Genomic DNA, 19,031 nt, shown 5'->3' on the forward strand with positions numbered 1-19,031 from the left:
AAACTGTAAATCGTTTAAGGATTTATCAGAGGTAGTGGCGCAGCTGGCGTCAAATACTACCCTTAATTTAGTAGTAGTACTACTCTCGCGAAATACGCCGTGATGCGGTAAAAAATAGTGTGGATCACTGTACTCGTTTATTTTTGTCATGTGACCTAAATCCCTATATTCTCGTATAAAATCCACATACATACGTTTATATTGAGGCATACGTTCTAACTTCCGTTCTAACGAGAGAAATCGTTTATAGGCAACCGAATATGAGTCACCCAACAAATCAGCTGACTCCTTTAGAGGTATTCGAACTGAAAACCTACCATCTATTTCCCGTTTTGTCGTATTTTTAAATATTTCCTCGCATTTACGTTCATCACAGGTAAGTATATTTTCGCGAGGGCCACTATCCTCCAATTCCCAAAATTGACGTAATTGTAAATCGATAGTTTGTGTAAAATTGCATTGAATGTTTTGTTTACAACGCATTTTATTCGTATAAATTGGTCCGGAAATCAACCAGCCCAATTTCGTATCTTGAAGGTACGGACCACTTTTTAATCGTATTTTACTATCGTTTAAAATTTCCCAAAATAAGTCCGCACCTATTAATAAATCGACTTCCGAAGGTAGATAATAAGTAGGATCAGCGAGCTCGATGTTGTTTGGAATTCGTATAGTCTCAACATCGATACTCACGGGCGGTAAGAATGACGTGATACGCGGTAAAACAAAACATTGAACGCTCGTAGAAAAATCGTTTAACTTTGAGTGAATAATCAAATCGCATAATTTATTAGAGTGTGACACCGATTGTCCCACACCTGATATTCGAACAGTGGACTGTAAAAACTTCGTATACTTAATTCGTTTACAAAATGTTTCCGAAACGACACAATGTTGGCTCCCGTTATCTAGGAGCGCTCGTGCCGTGTGTCGCTTATTATTATCGTCCAGTACCTCGATTAGCGCTGTAGATAATAGAACTGGTCGCGTCAACACCGGCAGAGGTGTATTTTGTGTTTGATTCAATGATGAATGCAATACAGTTGATTTTAAATGTGACGTACTGGATGCATTATGTGATGACGTGCTAACACAGTTGAGGGAATCTTTATGTAGTAAGCTGTTATGTTTTTGTTTACATTGCTGACAAGGGCCGAAAAAACAGTCTTTAATCAAGTGACCTGGACGTAAACAATTGGGACAAAGGTTGTTATCATTGACTAATTTATGTCGATCCTCAACAGACAAATTTAAAAACATACTACATATGTATAACGCGTGATTCCCACGACATAATACACAAACACGATTACGTTTAGCTGATTTATTGTTTTCCGATTTCGCAGCCACATAACTATAACTATGTGCTTGCACTGCTGGAGATTTCACATTTTGAGACTGTTTATTACTGTTATTGAATTTATTAAAGTTGCTGTTATTAGAATTGCTATTATTATTATTATTCACGTTTATCATTTCTAATAAATCAGCTCGGTTCTTGAGAAAGGTCAGCAAATCGTCCAGTTTCAACTTACGGTTAGAACTATTTGTAATTAACGCGCCCTTGTGATTCTCCCACTCACGTTCAGTGGATGAATCGAGTTTACATACGATTAAATACATAATCAGAGTGTCCCATGACTTGGTGGGTTCTCCTAATGATTCTAGGGCACGTAAATTACGCAAAATAGTGTCAATTAGTTTTCTAATAAGTAAAGGTGATTCCCTATTCATATTTGGCAAAGAAAACAACGACTTTACATGGTTGTGTATCAAAAGACGATCGTTTTGGAATCTATTGACTAATAGTTCCCACGCATGAACATAATTTGCATCTGTTAATTCCAATGCGCCTATGACCTGAAGTGCACTACCGCTAAGCGATGACCGCAAATAATGGAACTTTTGAATCGCATCTAAATCGGTACGGCAATGAATCATAGTACAATAGGAATTTTTGAATTCTAGCCAGTTGTCATAAGAACCGCCAAAGGTGGGTAATTTAATATCAGGTAATTTAATTTGCATCGACTGACCTTTTTTGCATAAATTACCGCTATTCGTAACAATATCATCACTATTGTCTTCCAAAATCGATTTAGCAAGAGAAATACATCCGTAATACTGTTCCTCAAAACTTTCTCGATATTCAATAAGACTTACAAGATCATTTTCATCAGAGATTTCCTCTATTTTACTTTGTAATGCATTAAATTCATCAAATACAGACTCCAATTGAGAAATTCTTAATTTTAATTCAATTAATTGAGGCTTTGTCAAATCGATATTTTGTAATTTTGAAATATATTTATCGAAAGACGTTAATCGAGCTTTGAGTACTCCTCTTTGCCTTTTTAGGTCTGTAACGGATGTTTTTAAAGAAGTAGAACGTTCTTTGGAGGCTGACCGACTACCCTCCCTAGAAGATGTTTTAGGAATTCTAAGCTTAGGATTTGCAGAAACATATTCCTCATCGCTCATTATGGGAAGAAATTAGAAAGCAAGGAGTACGTACGGTTTTTTGCAGGATCACCTTATTCGCTTACGGCGCACAGTAGGCTGTGACGTTGCAGTTGTCACGAACACCACAAACGGCTGGAATTTTGAAAAATAACACTGTTTCAGCACTAATCGATTAGGATGGGACGTGAAAAGGAAGGATAACACCTGACCGTTGATCCGATTAATGTGTCTTGGCCTGGTTCCTCGTCTTTGGCTTCAGTTTCAGGATACGCGCCGGGCAACGACTTCCGTGCAATATCTTGAGTCCAAGGCTCCGTCCGACTCGTAGGACCAATGTTTCGACGTTTAATTGAATGAATAACGCTGATTGAAGAAATAATTCGTGTATTTTGATTACTTTTCAGATTAATTTACAACCGTTGTTCGTTCGTGTTTTCTTGCTGGTAATCGAGTGAAGTTGACGCGGGCCGCCCCCGCGCTCCCCTCCAGGCTCCTTGCTCGTATACAACTTCAGACGTATTATGTGCGCTGATGCGCCGATAGATGGCGTTAACAACATCACAATTTAATCACATGTTTTACAAATAGTCTGTTACGTTTTTAATCAATTTTCTCAATAATCATCAAAAAGAAAACGACAATTGACAAGATTAAAAGAAAAGTTAACTATGTTCCGTATAAATAAATGGAAGAAATATGTAATTTTCATATGCGGATCAAACAGACTCACTATCGTGTTCAATCGTATATCTATCAAGATGCCTCACGCAAGTCGTCGATTATATTTTTATTACTTTAAGTTTTTGCAGACATTGTTCCAAGATGCATTTGATTAACAAAAAATACTAACGCGAAAATCACCGATGTGTCGGCACTATTATATTGACTTTCACTACGATTGATTACACTTAACGCTGCAGTTTGGTTTAGAATGTGTTGATTTTAAGTTATGTTGATTGCGCTGAGATTATAATCAATAAGTAATTGATTACAAAGAAAATCTTTGTCAATTTCTCGTGTAACGTTCTATGCGAAGTGACTTGTCCATTATCAAGCTTGCGTGTTAATTGGATTTGTCAAGCAAATTGTATTTTATGATTTTATTAAAAAGTGTTAAACTGATGAATCTTTTTTATTCTGAAATATATAAACACGAAAGAAATTATACAGATTTCATTGGCTAGTTTATACAAGGCTCTTTCTGGCTCACTGTTAATAGAAAGAGGTAGAGCTGTACAATAAAATAAAATGGTTTTGTGGTTTGCTAAAAGAGAAATGATGTATTCAGCATAGTGAAATTTCTATTATGTTGGGTAGGTATTTGATTTTAAGATTGGTTTCGAAAAGCGGCCATAAAGCTAAAATTAGCTCCGTAAGTCATGTGCGCGAACTATGGTAGAGCCACTTAGGGGTTGCAAGTCCCGGTACTAAGGAGTGTTACTGAATTACCGGTACCAGGTCTAAAAGCCAGTACCGGGAAAACCGGGAAATTCGGGAATTTCGGTACCCAAGTGAATGGTTATTGAATTTGTACGTAATTTTAATAAAAATGTGGATAGGTTAACAAAAACATTAAACTTTTTCTGTTCAGTTCAATTGGTCTATTACCTACCTTAATAAATAAATCAGTCAAAACAGTTACACAACATTCAAAACTAGTTATAAATGCCCATTAAAAATCATAACCGCCATATTCATAAAAAGCAACAATCGTTTAATCAACCTATTTTAGTTAAAATATGTTTTCTCACTTTCTATCAATGTCAAATACTGGCAGCGACAAGAGTTAGGGACAAAACATAAATTAACTAAATTAGGTTTATAAAAAAAACACGCTATGATAAGAAATAATAAGTAGTACCTAAGTACAATCAGTTAGATAAAACAGTCTTAAAAGGATAGTGTAATGAATTAGGAACATTATTAATATTTTTTCATTTGTTGATAGTGTGTAGGTACGTAAAAAGATGATGGCATCTAGTCAAAAAATTGTTAAAATTCAAAAATAAATTATTGAAGTCCCGAAAGTACCGAAAGTCTCGGGAATTGCATCGTCAGTACCGGAACTAGATAAAGGATTAAATTATCGGGAATTCCCGGGAAAAATTAGTACCGGGATTTCCCGGGAGCAAACCCTAGAGCCACTGTTAGCATTGGTTAGATGCTGGTGTCATCAAAAATAACGTAGGTACAAAGATACCATGTAATAAATATTCATGACTTCCAGTTTAAATACTTTTTAGGGTTCCGTACCTCAAAAGGAAAAAACGGAACCCTTATAGGATCACTTTGTTGTCCGTCTGTCCGTCCGTCTGTCAAGACCCTTTATCTCAAGAACGCGTGAACGTATCAAGCTGAAATTCACATGAAATACTCAGATCTATTGTCCCTTTAAGCTGTGAAAATATCAAACTTCTAAGCCAAGCCAATCAAAAGATACAGCCGATTATGTCGATATTTTCAACAAATTTTCGACACTCGAAAAGGAATCAAAACCTACAGGATACTTCCCGTAAACTCAGAATCTTGAAATTTGGCATAAAGCATTGTCATATAATGCAAATATAGGAAAAATTGCGAAAATTACATTTTTTTAGTTACATAATATAATAAAAATATTTTAATAAAATGAAACTTACTACCTTATTTCTCACGAACGAATAAAGGTATCAAATTGAAATTTATACCAAATACCTAGATCTATTGTCCCTTTAAGAAGTAAAAAAATCAAACTTTTAAGTTAACGCGATCAAAAGATACAGCAGTTTATACCGACACCTTAGACGAATTTCCGTCACACGCTAGGGAATCAAAACCTACAAGGTACTTCCTGTGAACTCAGAATCTTGAAATTCGGCACAAAGCAACGTTATATAGTACAGATAAAGGAAAAATTGCGAAAATGATAAATTTGAAGTTATATAAAATTTAAAATATTATTTTTGCTTACATGACATAAAATATTTTTTTAATAATTATAAACTTACTACCTACCCTTTTTCACATGAACGCGTAGAGATATTAAAGTTGAAATTCATATCAAACACTTCTTAAATCTAATTGCCTCTAAACTGTGAGAAATTCTAAATCAACGCAAAAATTCAAAACGCTGAGGTAGGTACCTACCTATAATGCAAATATAGGAAAAATAAATAAATAAAAAATAATCATACCGCATATTTTGAAATTCACCACTACTCGCAACGGAATCAAGTAAGTAATTTGATTTAATACGTCATAAATTGTAAATCGCTACGTTTGTACGGCGGAACCCTCGGTGTGCGAGCCCGACTCGCACTTGGCCGGTTTTTTTCTTTTGAAACATTGTTAAATTAATAAAACAAAAATAAAAAAAAATCTTTTCGATTATATGAGAGGTACCGCAATCACAAAAAAAAATGTTAGCGGGGATTGGGCATTTGATGAAGGTTTGTGTCAGTCATGTAGTGAATTGGCAAAAATGCAATATTGGTCCTCTTAGCAGCATCAAATAATACGATTAAATTTCAATTTTATAAGGACTAAGTAACCTACATCGTGTAATATCTTTGAATTGAACCTACGAAAGTCGATTTCTTATCAATTACTGTAACATAAAAAAACTGATTCATATTCATGAGATGAACACCCCGTCCGCTGTAACGCACTTGCCCGACAAGTTTCCCTGGGCGAAATGGTTTCTAAGAGATTTCCATGTTGCCTTCACGGCTGGGCTTGTTATTGAATAGCATTTAATAACATTCTTTCAAGAAGTACATGTTCACCTGTATAATACGACAAGTGACTTACGAATAATCAGCGACCGTATAATGAGATATATGGTGATTACTAATGGGTAGCAAGCAACATACTTAATACGCTAACGGAATGGCGACAATAGTCCAACGGTGAACATGTCAGACAGGCCAGCTCGAGATTCAAGAAACGCTGGTGCAAACCCCATCGCCGCTGGACTATTGTGGTGAACGAATGATGGTAACAGTAACATAATTATTTAACTTGACACGAGGTATTAATTAATAATTTGCGAAAAACATACGGCGTACGTACGTACGTACGTACGTACGTACGTTACGTACGTTTCAGCCGAAAGACGTCCACTGCTGGACAAAGGCCTCCCCCAAGGATTTCCACAAAGACCGGTCCTGCGCCGCTTGCATCCAGGCACTTCCCGCGACCTTCACCAGATCGTCGGTCCACCTAGTGGGAGGCCTGCCCACGCTACGTCTTCCAGCTCGTGGTCGCCACTCAAGAACTTTCCTGCCCCAGCGGCCATCAGCTCTTCGAGCTATGTGCCCCGCCCACTGCCACTTGATTTTAGCGATTCTGCGGGCTATGTCAGTCACTCTGGTTCTCCTACGGATCTCCTCATTTCTGATTCGATCACGCAGGGAAACTCCGAGCATAGCACGCTCCATCGCTCTTTGGGTGACCTTGAGCCTTCTTATGAGGCCCATAGTAAGCGACCACGTCTCAGAGCCATACACCATCACTGGCAACACACACTGGTCAAACACTTTTGACTTGAGATACGGCGTACATAAATACGGAACCCTAAAAAGATAGAAACTTAGGTTGAGTTGCACCATCTTACTTTAACTTTGACAAACGTCAAAAATCTGTGAAACTTCATACAAAATACGCCGGTTATCGTTATAGTAAGATGGTGCAACCCAGCCTGAGATTCCGAGGCTGTGGTTCTAACGAGGCATTGACAACTTTCTTCCAGCCCTTACCGATAAATCTTGCATTTAATCTTTGACAGTCACAGGGCATAAAATAGAAATACACAGAAGGACGTCTGTTTTAGTTGGTGCTGGCAGAATTGATGCCACCATATTTAGCTTTTGTAAAATAACTTATAGTTCAAAACCAATGAAAAATATTTTTCTCTAACGGTGGATTCGACCAAACAAGAATAAATATTAATCTCAGAATAAAGTTGTCATTTTGACATATCTCCCATATTGAAACTGTCAATATGCCAAACTTATTCTTCAGTTAAAAGTTATCCGACGGTGGTAAAATCAGCCCTAAGCCAGTTACAGGGTTAAAGCACTAATTTCCATCAACCCTGATGTCAAATTGAATGAAATGAACCCCGATAGACGACTGACACGAGAATCAATCGGAGCGACAAAGCCAGTGTCTTCCGGAATATGGAATCGTTTGTGTCCCTCCTGGGAATTGTTCCTTCATCATCATCATCATAATTTCAGCCATAGGACGTCCACTGCTGAACATAGGCCTCCCCCAATGCTTTCCATGTTGATCGATTGGTAGCGGCCTGCGTCCAGGATTATTCCAGGAACCACGATATTCCTATGTCATAATTATGTGACTCTCTCTTACAAACACATGGATTTCAAAATGAATTTTATTCTATGACTTATTCGACAGAGTCTGTAGCTCACTACTTAAAGCAGTACCCGGCGCGCAAAAGGCATTACTTCATGTTAACATGAAAAACAACATCTCTTGGATTTAAATGCAAAATCCCTAATGACATGCTGTGGATGTTAGTCGCACGTATAACCTCGATTCCGATTGAATAACGTCAGCTGTACAGGATGTATGCGCATGTCCCACGCTGAACCAGGTTTACTGCGCCGCGGTGCGCAGTGACATGCAATAAAGCTATCATGATTATCTTATAACTGGATCCAGAACCTAATTATGTACAGTTGACACACATCGGGCAAATTGCTGCTGATGGCCGCTTGCCTACATAACTAATGCTTTTCTACGTCTAGTATTTTATCTCTTCCTTGGCGGTTTGTATCTCTAGGTTTAATCTATTTGATGGAACTCTAACTAGCTTGTACACGCGTTTTCTTTTGTGACGATTTCGATAAGTGATCCTACTCGAATTCTCTGGTTAGCTGGTAGATAATGCCACATGGTATTAAGTTTGCTTGTTGTACTGCTTTTTTTTGTGTGTGAAAAAAAAGATTTTAAATAAATAAATAAGAGGTAAATACTTTTCCCGGAAAACAATTGCCAGTACTGCTGGTGCCACGGCGCGGTGCTTTAAAACGACGCTAAAAACTAGATTTAATTATATTCTGTTCTGATATCTGTATAGTTGTATATTTTATCAAAATTCGTCCAGCTTTGCGATCACCTTTAAAAATAAACTAAATCAGTGTTTGCATAAAGCGTGGTGGGTAATTGGACACAACGTAGGAATAATATAGGTGCTTTTCAAGAAGGGATACGACGTTTGTTTCGTTTTCAAAATTTGTAATGTAGAGCAATGTAATCAACATTAATTTTCCTAGCCAAAAGTTTAACTGGCTGATAACGTTGTTATTAAATTGGCATTAAGTTTGTCGTACCTTACCAATTTCTCTGATTTTAAAGATTATCTGAATTAATAAGGTTTTTGCCCCGAGATTTAGTTCGCAGACTTGTGTAATTTAGACAAGACAGTTGCTGTACTTAACATAGCGAATAGATTGAAACTTCAGACTATCTAAGGTTGTAAATTCATTTATGTGTCAATATTTTTAATGAATGACCACAGGCTGTGGTTGACTTGTCAACGCATACATTTAATTTACCTTTTTTTAAAAGAATAACTTATGGAAAGATGATTGCTAGTCGCCCAGCATGAAATTCATGAGTTTCTTTCACAGCTTCTTCTGACTACAGGTGGTTCACATTATTGTACCATCATAGCTGTAGTGGTAACATATTAATAAAGGAGGTTACCTAATGGTAAAAAAAATTACAACTGACTTTGAAAGCAATGAATGATTTTTTGTGAATGTTATCTTGAATTAATGATTTTATGGTACCACCTAACTGAAGCATTGATAAATAAAAGTTGTAATAGTTCGAATATTTAAAAGCGCATTTTGAAAGCTTGCAATTAAAAATTAAATTACTTTTATGACTATAACTTTTATAATACTATTACTTATTTATTACTATTTTCAGTAGGAGTTATGTTTAGTAGTAAACTCCTGTTTACCTGACCATAAAATGAGTTTAAATTCTTTTGAAAGGTAACATTAATATGGTTTTGCCTTCTGAAACAAATCGAGGTATAACCACAGAATAATAATAAGTACTACGTACAGAAGTTTTACTTCGCGAAGGTATTTAAAAAAATGTATGCTCAATGTCATTAACAATATGGTGTAATTTAGCTTGTCTCAAGAGTCAAGCAAGTTTGTCAGAAGTTTTGTTGACAAACGTCAGTGATCGGTACTGCGCCGAAGCTATAGGGCTGACTTCGGTAAAATGATGTGACGTGAGGTGCCAATCTGCAGAAAATGGCGGAGGAAATACATGATTTAGCATGAATTATCATGAATAATATTAACTACTTATTTACCTCTCAGTGTCTTGAGGCAACTTAAAAAAGTACATTCTGTGTTTTTATTATTATTTAGGCAGTTAAATACTGCACCGTATTTAGTACACCATTTCTTTATTTTTTTCCATCATACACAAGAATACGCGTGCGTGAGTCAATGTTCGCTCGTATGTGAGGCCTTGTCGAATAGTACTCTTGTAGGGGGCAATCGTGCGTGTTTTGTTTTCGATGTAAACTCGCGGAGATGAACAGGCCTGGTATAACCAACGAATATGGAAAGATTTTGTTATGATTCTGATGTTGACCAGTAAAAGTTGTTACAGTCGGTTATTGATTAGCCTCAATACTTTCGATTTGAATAATTTTACCTCAAGTCATGTATGCTATGAGTATGTACGTTTATATAGTTAAGAATAAGGTGACCAGTTTTATTAAAACAGTTTATTTACATTTATGGATGAAACATAGTGCAAATTACTGAATATAAATATTAAATATCTAAGAATAAATTAAATTTATATTGTTCTAAGAGATCTAAGGTATCGTTAAGTGTCCTATAATAATAATATGAAAATCACGTGACTGTCATACAGACTAATTTCAAATGACATAAATCCATTTAACTTAGAATTATGGCAAGAATAAATAGAAATAGCTGCTACAACCTCGACACTAAATAATAATAAATGCTTTTACTGAAATATCACGAAAAGTCCGAATTGGATAGAACTGATCACTAGTTGCTGGGTTTGTCGTCAGGCTGCCCGTCGTCCACCACGACGTCGATCTCGACCTCGTAGGTCCCCGGCTTGGTCCTGGAGGGTCGAACGATGACTCCCGGCATCCTGGCCTTTTGTAACCCATCGATTTCGTTCTCAGCCGCATCCGCTATCGGAACCTCCTGCTGAAGATGTTGCGGCTCCAAAGGAATATCGGCGTGGACGCTCTCTATCGCCGGCTTCCTCACCGACATCAGACCCTGCACCCGTTGGACCAAGTACTCCAAGATGGGCCCGAACCTCGAGACGCCGTCGGTGGTGAGTAAGAATCGGTCGGGCGCGTCCTGCCTCGGCTTGAGCAGGAACATGTTGAAGTTGAGCGTCCGGCGCACCGGCCTCGCCGCGACCTGCGCGGCACAGGCTATCGCGACGAGGATGACGAGGGCTCGCGGAGACATGTTGCGACGTGCGGCCAGCACCGCTCGAGGGTCCACACTGCGGCCGCTGCGCCGGCGCCCCGCACCTAAGCTCACATAACGGGGCTCCAGCAAAAAGATCGTAATTGCCTGCTGGACGGCGGCCGTATAATTGCGAAGTCTCGACACCTTTCGTTTGGAAAGCGCCAACTTAATTTGAGTGAGTCATCATTATCGATTCGCCGATCTGCGGAGACCTTAGGAAGTTTCCGAGCGGCGTTGTCAATTGTTACCTTTTCGCTGTTTCGGTTCGAGATGCGGGACCAAGTTATGTTGGTCGTTGTGTTGCTATTATGATGCCAATATAAAGGTGCAAATGCTCATACACTGCTGCAAGTCTTTCTTCGATGTAATTCATGTGCATTGACTCTTATGCTGAGAAGATAAGTTTTAGATTCCTTTGACGGGACTTTTGCGAAGTGGCGAATGCACATTAGTTTTTTTAACGTATTTACTTACAGACATCAATCACGGAGAATATAAAGCAGGTGATGGATGTTAGAATAATGATGCAGTATCAAGGCCACCCGATACAGGTCAGTAAAATATTCGAAATGCGGTTTGTAGAATTCGCATTGTTCTTGGAACTCTCGCTTGGTGTAATTGTGGATATTTTGTGGGCAATTTGCGAAACAAATTGCGAATTTGTCAGTGATACATGCCAATTTGTCTTCGGAAGTGTGGCAGATGATTTGTCATAATAAACGGAGTTATGAGCAATTGTTGTACAGTTTGAGATGCGGGTTTTGTCTTTTTGCTGAGAAATTATTAATTTACTTCTGCAATAATTAACTAAACTTAATTGCATCTTTATAAAATTTACAGTCGCTTAGAATATAGTTTTCCAGGATTAAACTAATTTATTACGGGATATGCAAGTTTAATATGAACCGGAATGAGCGCAGACGGGAGCTACGGGAGCAGTCCATTTAATAAACTCAGTTTTATTATTATCAGGAAGTCATTTACTTAATTTAATTTATCACTTTCCAGCTGCATTAGAAATCTTGTTTCCCTAGGATACAACAGAAGTGGAATAGTACGTTAAAATGCAGCTATCGATTCAATCGATTCGATTGGTGTTAGGACTTTTAAAATTGCATTGGTTTGAGAGTTACTTACAAACAATTTATCAATAGTTAGTTACAAGCAATTTATCAATAATTTTTGCATTGCAAAGATATGTAAGTACATAAATAAGCATTTATTGTTTCCGATTGTAATTGCGTATCGCAACGACCAATAAATCGTGGCTCGTTTCACGACGCTAATCATCGCATCTTCGATCAGTAAAAACGGTCTGCCCATTCCGATCTCGTTGGAACTATGTAATAAACTTCGCTCTAAAGATTGCAATTAATTAACAACAAGTTATCTCCGCTCGCAATTAAATCATGTTTATTTCCTATCACGTCTACTGAGACATAATTGCAAGACCAATTTTCTTTGTGGATCATAAACCAGAGAATGGAATTTGTTCGTTTGTTTCCATAAACACAAAACACACCTTATAACTTCATCTCTAAAGATCAATATGAGATTTTCATTTGAATGCGCCTATGATTCGTTGCATGTGTAGATTGAAAAATTTTTAGTAATCAAAACTGGGTCTTAGTCACAGGAGTTAAAGTTGAAGGTTATTTTTTGTTACGGCATCGTTGCAGTGGCTGGAATGTTTATGAAGGCAGATGCCCACAGGATGAAGCCCGTTACGGGTCCATTCGCAATAATGTACAGACAGCCCATCAAGCTAATAACAGCATCTTATATGGTTTGTAATAAGCACTATTCTTCAGTAAAAATGTAAAATGTGTGTTTTGCTGTCGACTGTACCTCTTGTATAAGGCTGAGAGCTCATATTGTGTTCACGGTTGACTGCGTTTGTGATTGATGGAGTTTTCTGCATTTTATTGGCAGGGTCATATTGATGTTGCAGTTTAATGCACCATAACATTGATATATTTATAATTATAATAAAGTTCGTGACTTTGCAATGTCGGCGGACTTATGGCCGATTGAACTATTACCAAAACAATAAAAGCAATAGGAAACACTAACAAGAAGATGCATCTCATAAAATGTAACAAGCTTTTTTTAAACTAACTGGCTTTTACATAATTGATGTTCGTTAGTCTGATTAAAACTCGAGAACGACTGGGCCGATTGCGCTGATTTTGGTTTTAAAATGTTTGTCGTAGTCCAGGGTAGGTCTAAACGGTGAGCAAATACGCGCGCGATATTGTTTTTCTGTGACAGACAAAATTCCACGCGGGCGAAGCCGCGGGCGGAAAGCTAGTATTAATTAAATGCAATAAAACTTGAAACTAGTTGTAGTCGGTGACCTCTTATCTCTTTACCATCGGTAACATTTCTGCAATACATTAAAATTCTTCAAATTCTAAAGTATGTAGATGAATAAAACACATCTTTTGTGTACCCTCAGCCCAACGGTAACGGTAGCAGAGCAGAGCTCGGATAAGTGATGTGGTTTGCTTCATTAGGGCTCTCCTATGGCTTGTAAGTCTGACTCTAAGGGCCCACTGAAAGCTTTAAGAGCTTAGAGGCCCCATACAGGTTGTAGTTTTACCTGACTTATATACTTCCTTTTGTAATAAGTCACATGAATTTAAAAGAGTTTTGATTATTTACCTACGTCTGTCTATACTGAACACTAGCGGCTGCCCGCGACTTCGTACGCGTGGATCCCGTTTTACCCCTTTAGGAGTTAAATTTTGCAAAATCCCGTTTTAGTGAGTACCTATGTTCTAAAAGGAACCCCCATGCAAAATTTGAGACTCCTAGCACTTGTAGTTTCTGAGATTTCGTGATGAGTGAGTCAGTCAATCAGTGACCTTTCGCGTTTATAGATATATAGATATAAAGATACCATATTACTTAACTACTTCAAAGAATGAGAGAGAGTTATGCTCTTACCCAAACATTATCTTCAAAGAAAGAGAGCGCTCTTACAAAAACAAAAAGTTTTATAAAAAGTATTTTTTTCATAATTTTCCATAAATAAAATTTTATGATCTTGATTTACTATTGTAGGTGTACGTACATACTTATCAGACTCAAATCTAGCGATCTATACTAGATGTTAAAATTATTTGCTGGATCGAATCCACATTCAAGCCACGAGTGTATAGGCTTTTGATCTAGCTCGCTCCGAAACAGATTGTATCTAAACCCTTCGGGTGTAGCTGTGATCAAGGCCCATTCATTTTAAATACCGCTGACCATTTTTACTGCTGCTGTATAGAGCTTTTAAGTTAGTTGTGCTTGAAATCACAGCGCAACTTTTCGATTTAACGTCTCTTAAGAAAAAGACATCAACGCGCTAGTTGAAAAAAACTGCATGAATTTATACAGTGTGTCCGGGCTTGTAGTGATCAAACTTTAAGGGCGTAATCTATAGACAATTTTATCGACGAAAATACTTCAAATTTGGGGCTTGACCCATTTATCGCAAAATTACAAGGATTTAAGTTTTTAATTTTTAGTTTTCACATCTTCCTTCAAAAACAAGTGAAAGCGTGGGTAGCTTAACATTAATAAGCAAATATTTTATATCATGCGATAGCCAATAAAATTATGTATTAATAGAAGTAGAAAACAGACACAAGTTTCATACATTTTATGGGAGTAAGAATGCATTTAATTAGAAAAATATGTATAGCCTGACCAGGAACATAAAAATCCTGGCATAGAGGCGCGTCAATTGCATTTGATAGTGCAATACTGAGTACAGTCGTACCTGTGTTAAATTAATAGGCTAACTTTATGTATCAGGATTCAGGATTACGGGCTAATTTGATATTTTCATAAATTAACGAAAAAATATTATTATAGGTAACCTGATTTTAATAAATTAAATGAAACCATCAATCGAGCTAGTAGATTTATTTTGTTATTCATCAATAATCAAATTCAGAACTTGAATATTCAACTGCAATGTCTGCTCATGAACGCTTCAAACTCGGTACTTCCTTCCCAATCCTATAAAATTCAACACTTAGAAAGTGACAAAATTTTTAAAATAGGTAGTTGAAACAAACCACAGCTAATTTTCATAGTGGACTGTACTATACGATAAACATGTCAGTCAATTTGACAACCTTTGTCGGAAACATTATTCAATGAAAATATTGTCCGAACCCTTAGTATTTCTCTTCGACAAATACTTTAACACATTGTGAACCACTTTTCTTTCACGACTATAAAAATATTTTAGCAATTTAATTCATAAAACCAATTGCGCACATTTAAAATAAAGTTTGTTTACACTTTGACAGCAATAGACTGACATGCAAGGTGACATGTCAATGAAGTTTTCAGTTACTGTTGCCATTAAAAGAAATTAGTACCATTAGTTTTCCGCAACATGGCGAGGGTTTTTATGTTCCTGGTCAGGCTATACATGAGTTTTTTCACTTCTTTTTCAGTTATTTTCCAACACAAGAAAAACCAGGTCGTTAAAGTATGTTTTATTTGCATTGTATTCTTAGTGTTTGAGCTATTCTACAAAACGAATGTAAATTTATTAGTCTACGTCTATTAGTTTCTTCGCAATTGTTGAACAAAGATACCCCTTCCCAGCCAGTTCCATAGCGCTGCTAAAATGCGAAAATGCACTGCCTGAAAGAATCACACAACCTATTCCGACGCGCTATGGAAGCGGCTGGGAAGGGGTATCTTTGTTCAACAATTACGTCGAAACTAATAGACGTAGACTAATAAATTTAAATTCGTTTTGTGGAATAGCTCAAATACTAATAATACAATGCAAAAAAAAACATACTTTAACGACCTGGTTTTTCTTGTATTGGAAAATAACTGAAAAAGAAGTGAAAAAAGTCATGTATTTTTCTAATTAAATGCATTCTTACTCCCATAAAATGTATGAAACTTGTGTCTGTTTTCTACTTCTACTAATACATAATTTTATTGGCTCTCGCATGATATAAAATATTTGCTTATTAATGTTAAGCTACCCACGCTTTCACTTGTTTTTGAAGGAAGAGGTGAAAACTAAAAATTAAAAACTTAAATCCTTGTAATTTTGCGATAAATGGGTCAAGGCCCAAATTTGAAGTATTTTCGTCGATATAATTGTCTATAGATTTCGCCCTTAAAGTTTGATCACTACAAGCCCGGACACACTGTATAATTGCCGAATGTTACGTTTAATTACATTTAGTAATATAATTTCAGGATTATGGCTTTTATTTTGGACGACGTCTAGAGTGTTGATCATCATTTTCAATATACGGGACTATTCCTACGTCTCGTTCCCACCGCTGCAACTCCTGTGTAGCCAGGATCTACAGCTTGACCGCCAATAACCCAACCAGTGAAGGTCAAGTTTTCAGTCAGGAATTAAGAAGTCTCTTTGTACACATTAATTCGTTCATCGTTGTTATATTCTCCTCTTACACTGCTAATTAATTTACGCTCGTATTCACAAACATTACTATGAGGTCTCACAGTGCGCGTGAAGGCACTGGGTCACACACGAACCAATCACAGAGCTCTATTCAACGTTGTGCATTTGATTTGCTGCTTCACTTAAGCAAGTCGTCGTCGTTTCAGCCAAATGACGTCCACTGCTGGACAACGGCCTCCCCCAAGATTTTCCATAATTCTTTGCGATTCCTATGTGCCTCGCCCACTGCCACTTGATTTTAGCAATTCTGCGAGCTATGTCGGTCACTTTGGTTCTCCTGCGGAACTTAAGCAAGTATCGTTTGTGAATTTTTTTTATGCATAACAAGGCAGGTATTTGACCACAACACCTGATGTTCAGTAGGATGCAGTCTAGGATGGTACATATCTGCCCTGTAAGTGCCTATTCACTCTACTTCTATATACATATATAAAACTCAAAGGTGACTGATTGACTGACTGACTGACATAGTGATCTATCAACGCACAGCCCAAACCTCTGGACGGACCGGGCTGAAATTTGGCATGCAGGTAGATATTATGACGTAGGCAATCGCTGAGAAAGGATTTTACGAAACTCCACCCCTAAGGGGGTAAAACGGGATCCACGAGTACGAAGGCGCGGGCGGCCGCTAGTATATAATATGAATGTTTCTCTCTTTACCAGTGTTTGCCCTACAATCCGAAGCACTGATAATGCCTCCATGCTATGACGGAGGGTCCCATAAACTGGTTAATCTACACTGGCGTAAGTGTCCGTTAACTTACGAGTCGCACCCTCGCAGTGTATCTCGATCCGAGCAGACCGCTAGGTGGCGTGGCAGCCAGCTAATGAGCACTAAGTTTTAGGGTTGCCGACGAAAAATAATTGCATAAAAAATCCAACAAAACCAATATGCTTCTTCTTGCATCGAGAGTCCGAGACATACCCTAAGGCCCAGAACAGACGGTGAAACGAAACTGCAACGCAACTGCTAGTTACTTTTGAGTTGCATCTAAGTTTCTGCCATAGCGTCCGTTGAGAGATCACACATGACGCGACTAGTTTGAAACTTTCAGTTTCATTCATCAGAATCATCCGAAAGTTGCAGTTTCGTTGCAGTTGCGTTTCACCATCTGTTTAACTAAGCTGATTTTTTATTTTTAACAGTATAATTTAATAAATAATGGCATGGTCCATCCCAGCCCTGGATAGCTTTGTAGCTTGAATATTTCGTTACCTTCTTATTTGTGTAACTTACCAAAATCATGTGATGTAAAAGCTCGCTATAATCATTTCAGCCATAGGACGTCCACTGCTGAACATAGGCCTCCCCCAATGCTTTCCATGTTGATCGATTGGTAGCGGCCTGCGTCCAGCGCTTCCCTGCTACCTTTACGATGTCGTCGGTCCACCTTATAGGTGGACGTCCCCCCACGCTGCGTTTTCCGGTACGCGGCCTCCACTCCAGAACCTTGCTGCCCCATCGGCTATCAGTTCTGCGCACTATGTGTGCCCTGCCCATTGCCACTTCAGCTTGCTAATCCGTCGATTGCTATTCAGCTCGCTCTAATTGATATTTTTTTCTTGTCCTAGGTAGCACTCAATAATCTTTAAAAGATTGTTGTTGATAAGCGCATTTAACTCAACAAGCAACGCTGGACCAATTCTACCAAATGTTCGTTGAAGTCCAAGGATGGTTTTTACGGCGAGGATAAGTCTAATAATTTCCGGGAAAACTCAAAAAACAGCCCTTTTCTTTTTCACATACAAACGTTTTCTAACTAAAATGTAGAGTCAATTTGATGACAGTGCGAAGTCTGTCGGGTCCGCTAGTTTTTCATAATTTTGCGTGCGCTAAACAAACATGTACCTTATATTTAATAGCCTATCATAAGTTTAGAAATGTAATGATAGTTTAGATTTCAGAACATTAACTTCTGGCTATTATAGAACCTATAAAGACTATTTTAATTACCTCGCGACAACCTTAGCCCCGGCCATAGAAAGCCGTCCCGCTCGGAGCCGGTCGCGTGCGCTATCGCTCCATATCTGAAGGGCTCCCGAGAAATCAACCGGCGTTTTTGCCATTACATTTCCTAGGATTCGCAATTACAAGCCATAGTTTAGATAAGGGAAATTGTAGCTTTGTTCAGTGATAGAGTAAGGAATGATTGGAGGCGTTTGTTTGAAAGAGATAAGTCTGAGAAGTCGTAGTCTAGCATAGAGACACAAGTTTAACGGATTTGAAAGAGCAACTGATAGATGAAAATTATTTGAATTATTTTATTTTGGGTTCCAGTGAAAGTCCTAGAGAGATTCGAAGTCAAACTATTTAATTTCACTATTTTAAGTGAAATTATGCTTCAGGTAAGGAGGTTTACGCGAAAGATTTCGGTTGAGAACATGCAATTATTTTATTGTTTGTATACTTTTTGAACCGTTTTATAGTTTTGTACATAAGGGAAATGAAATGAAAGGCAAAAGTATTTAATTGTATTTATTCAATTTAATCTAAAAATACTTTCAAAATTTTTATCATCATTCAGGTACAAATTCAAATTAATATCACAAACTGACATGCTTTCTTCTGCTGCAGAAATAAATTGTTTTGTACCAATAGT

The sequence above is a fragment of the Ostrinia nubilalis genome, chromosome 4 (assembly GCF_963855985.1).
Source record: "Ostrinia nubilalis chromosome 4, ilOstNubi1.1, whole genome shotgun sequence".
Lineage (NCBI taxonomy): Eukaryota > Metazoa > Arthropoda > Insecta > Lepidoptera > Crambidae > Ostrinia > Ostrinia nubilalis.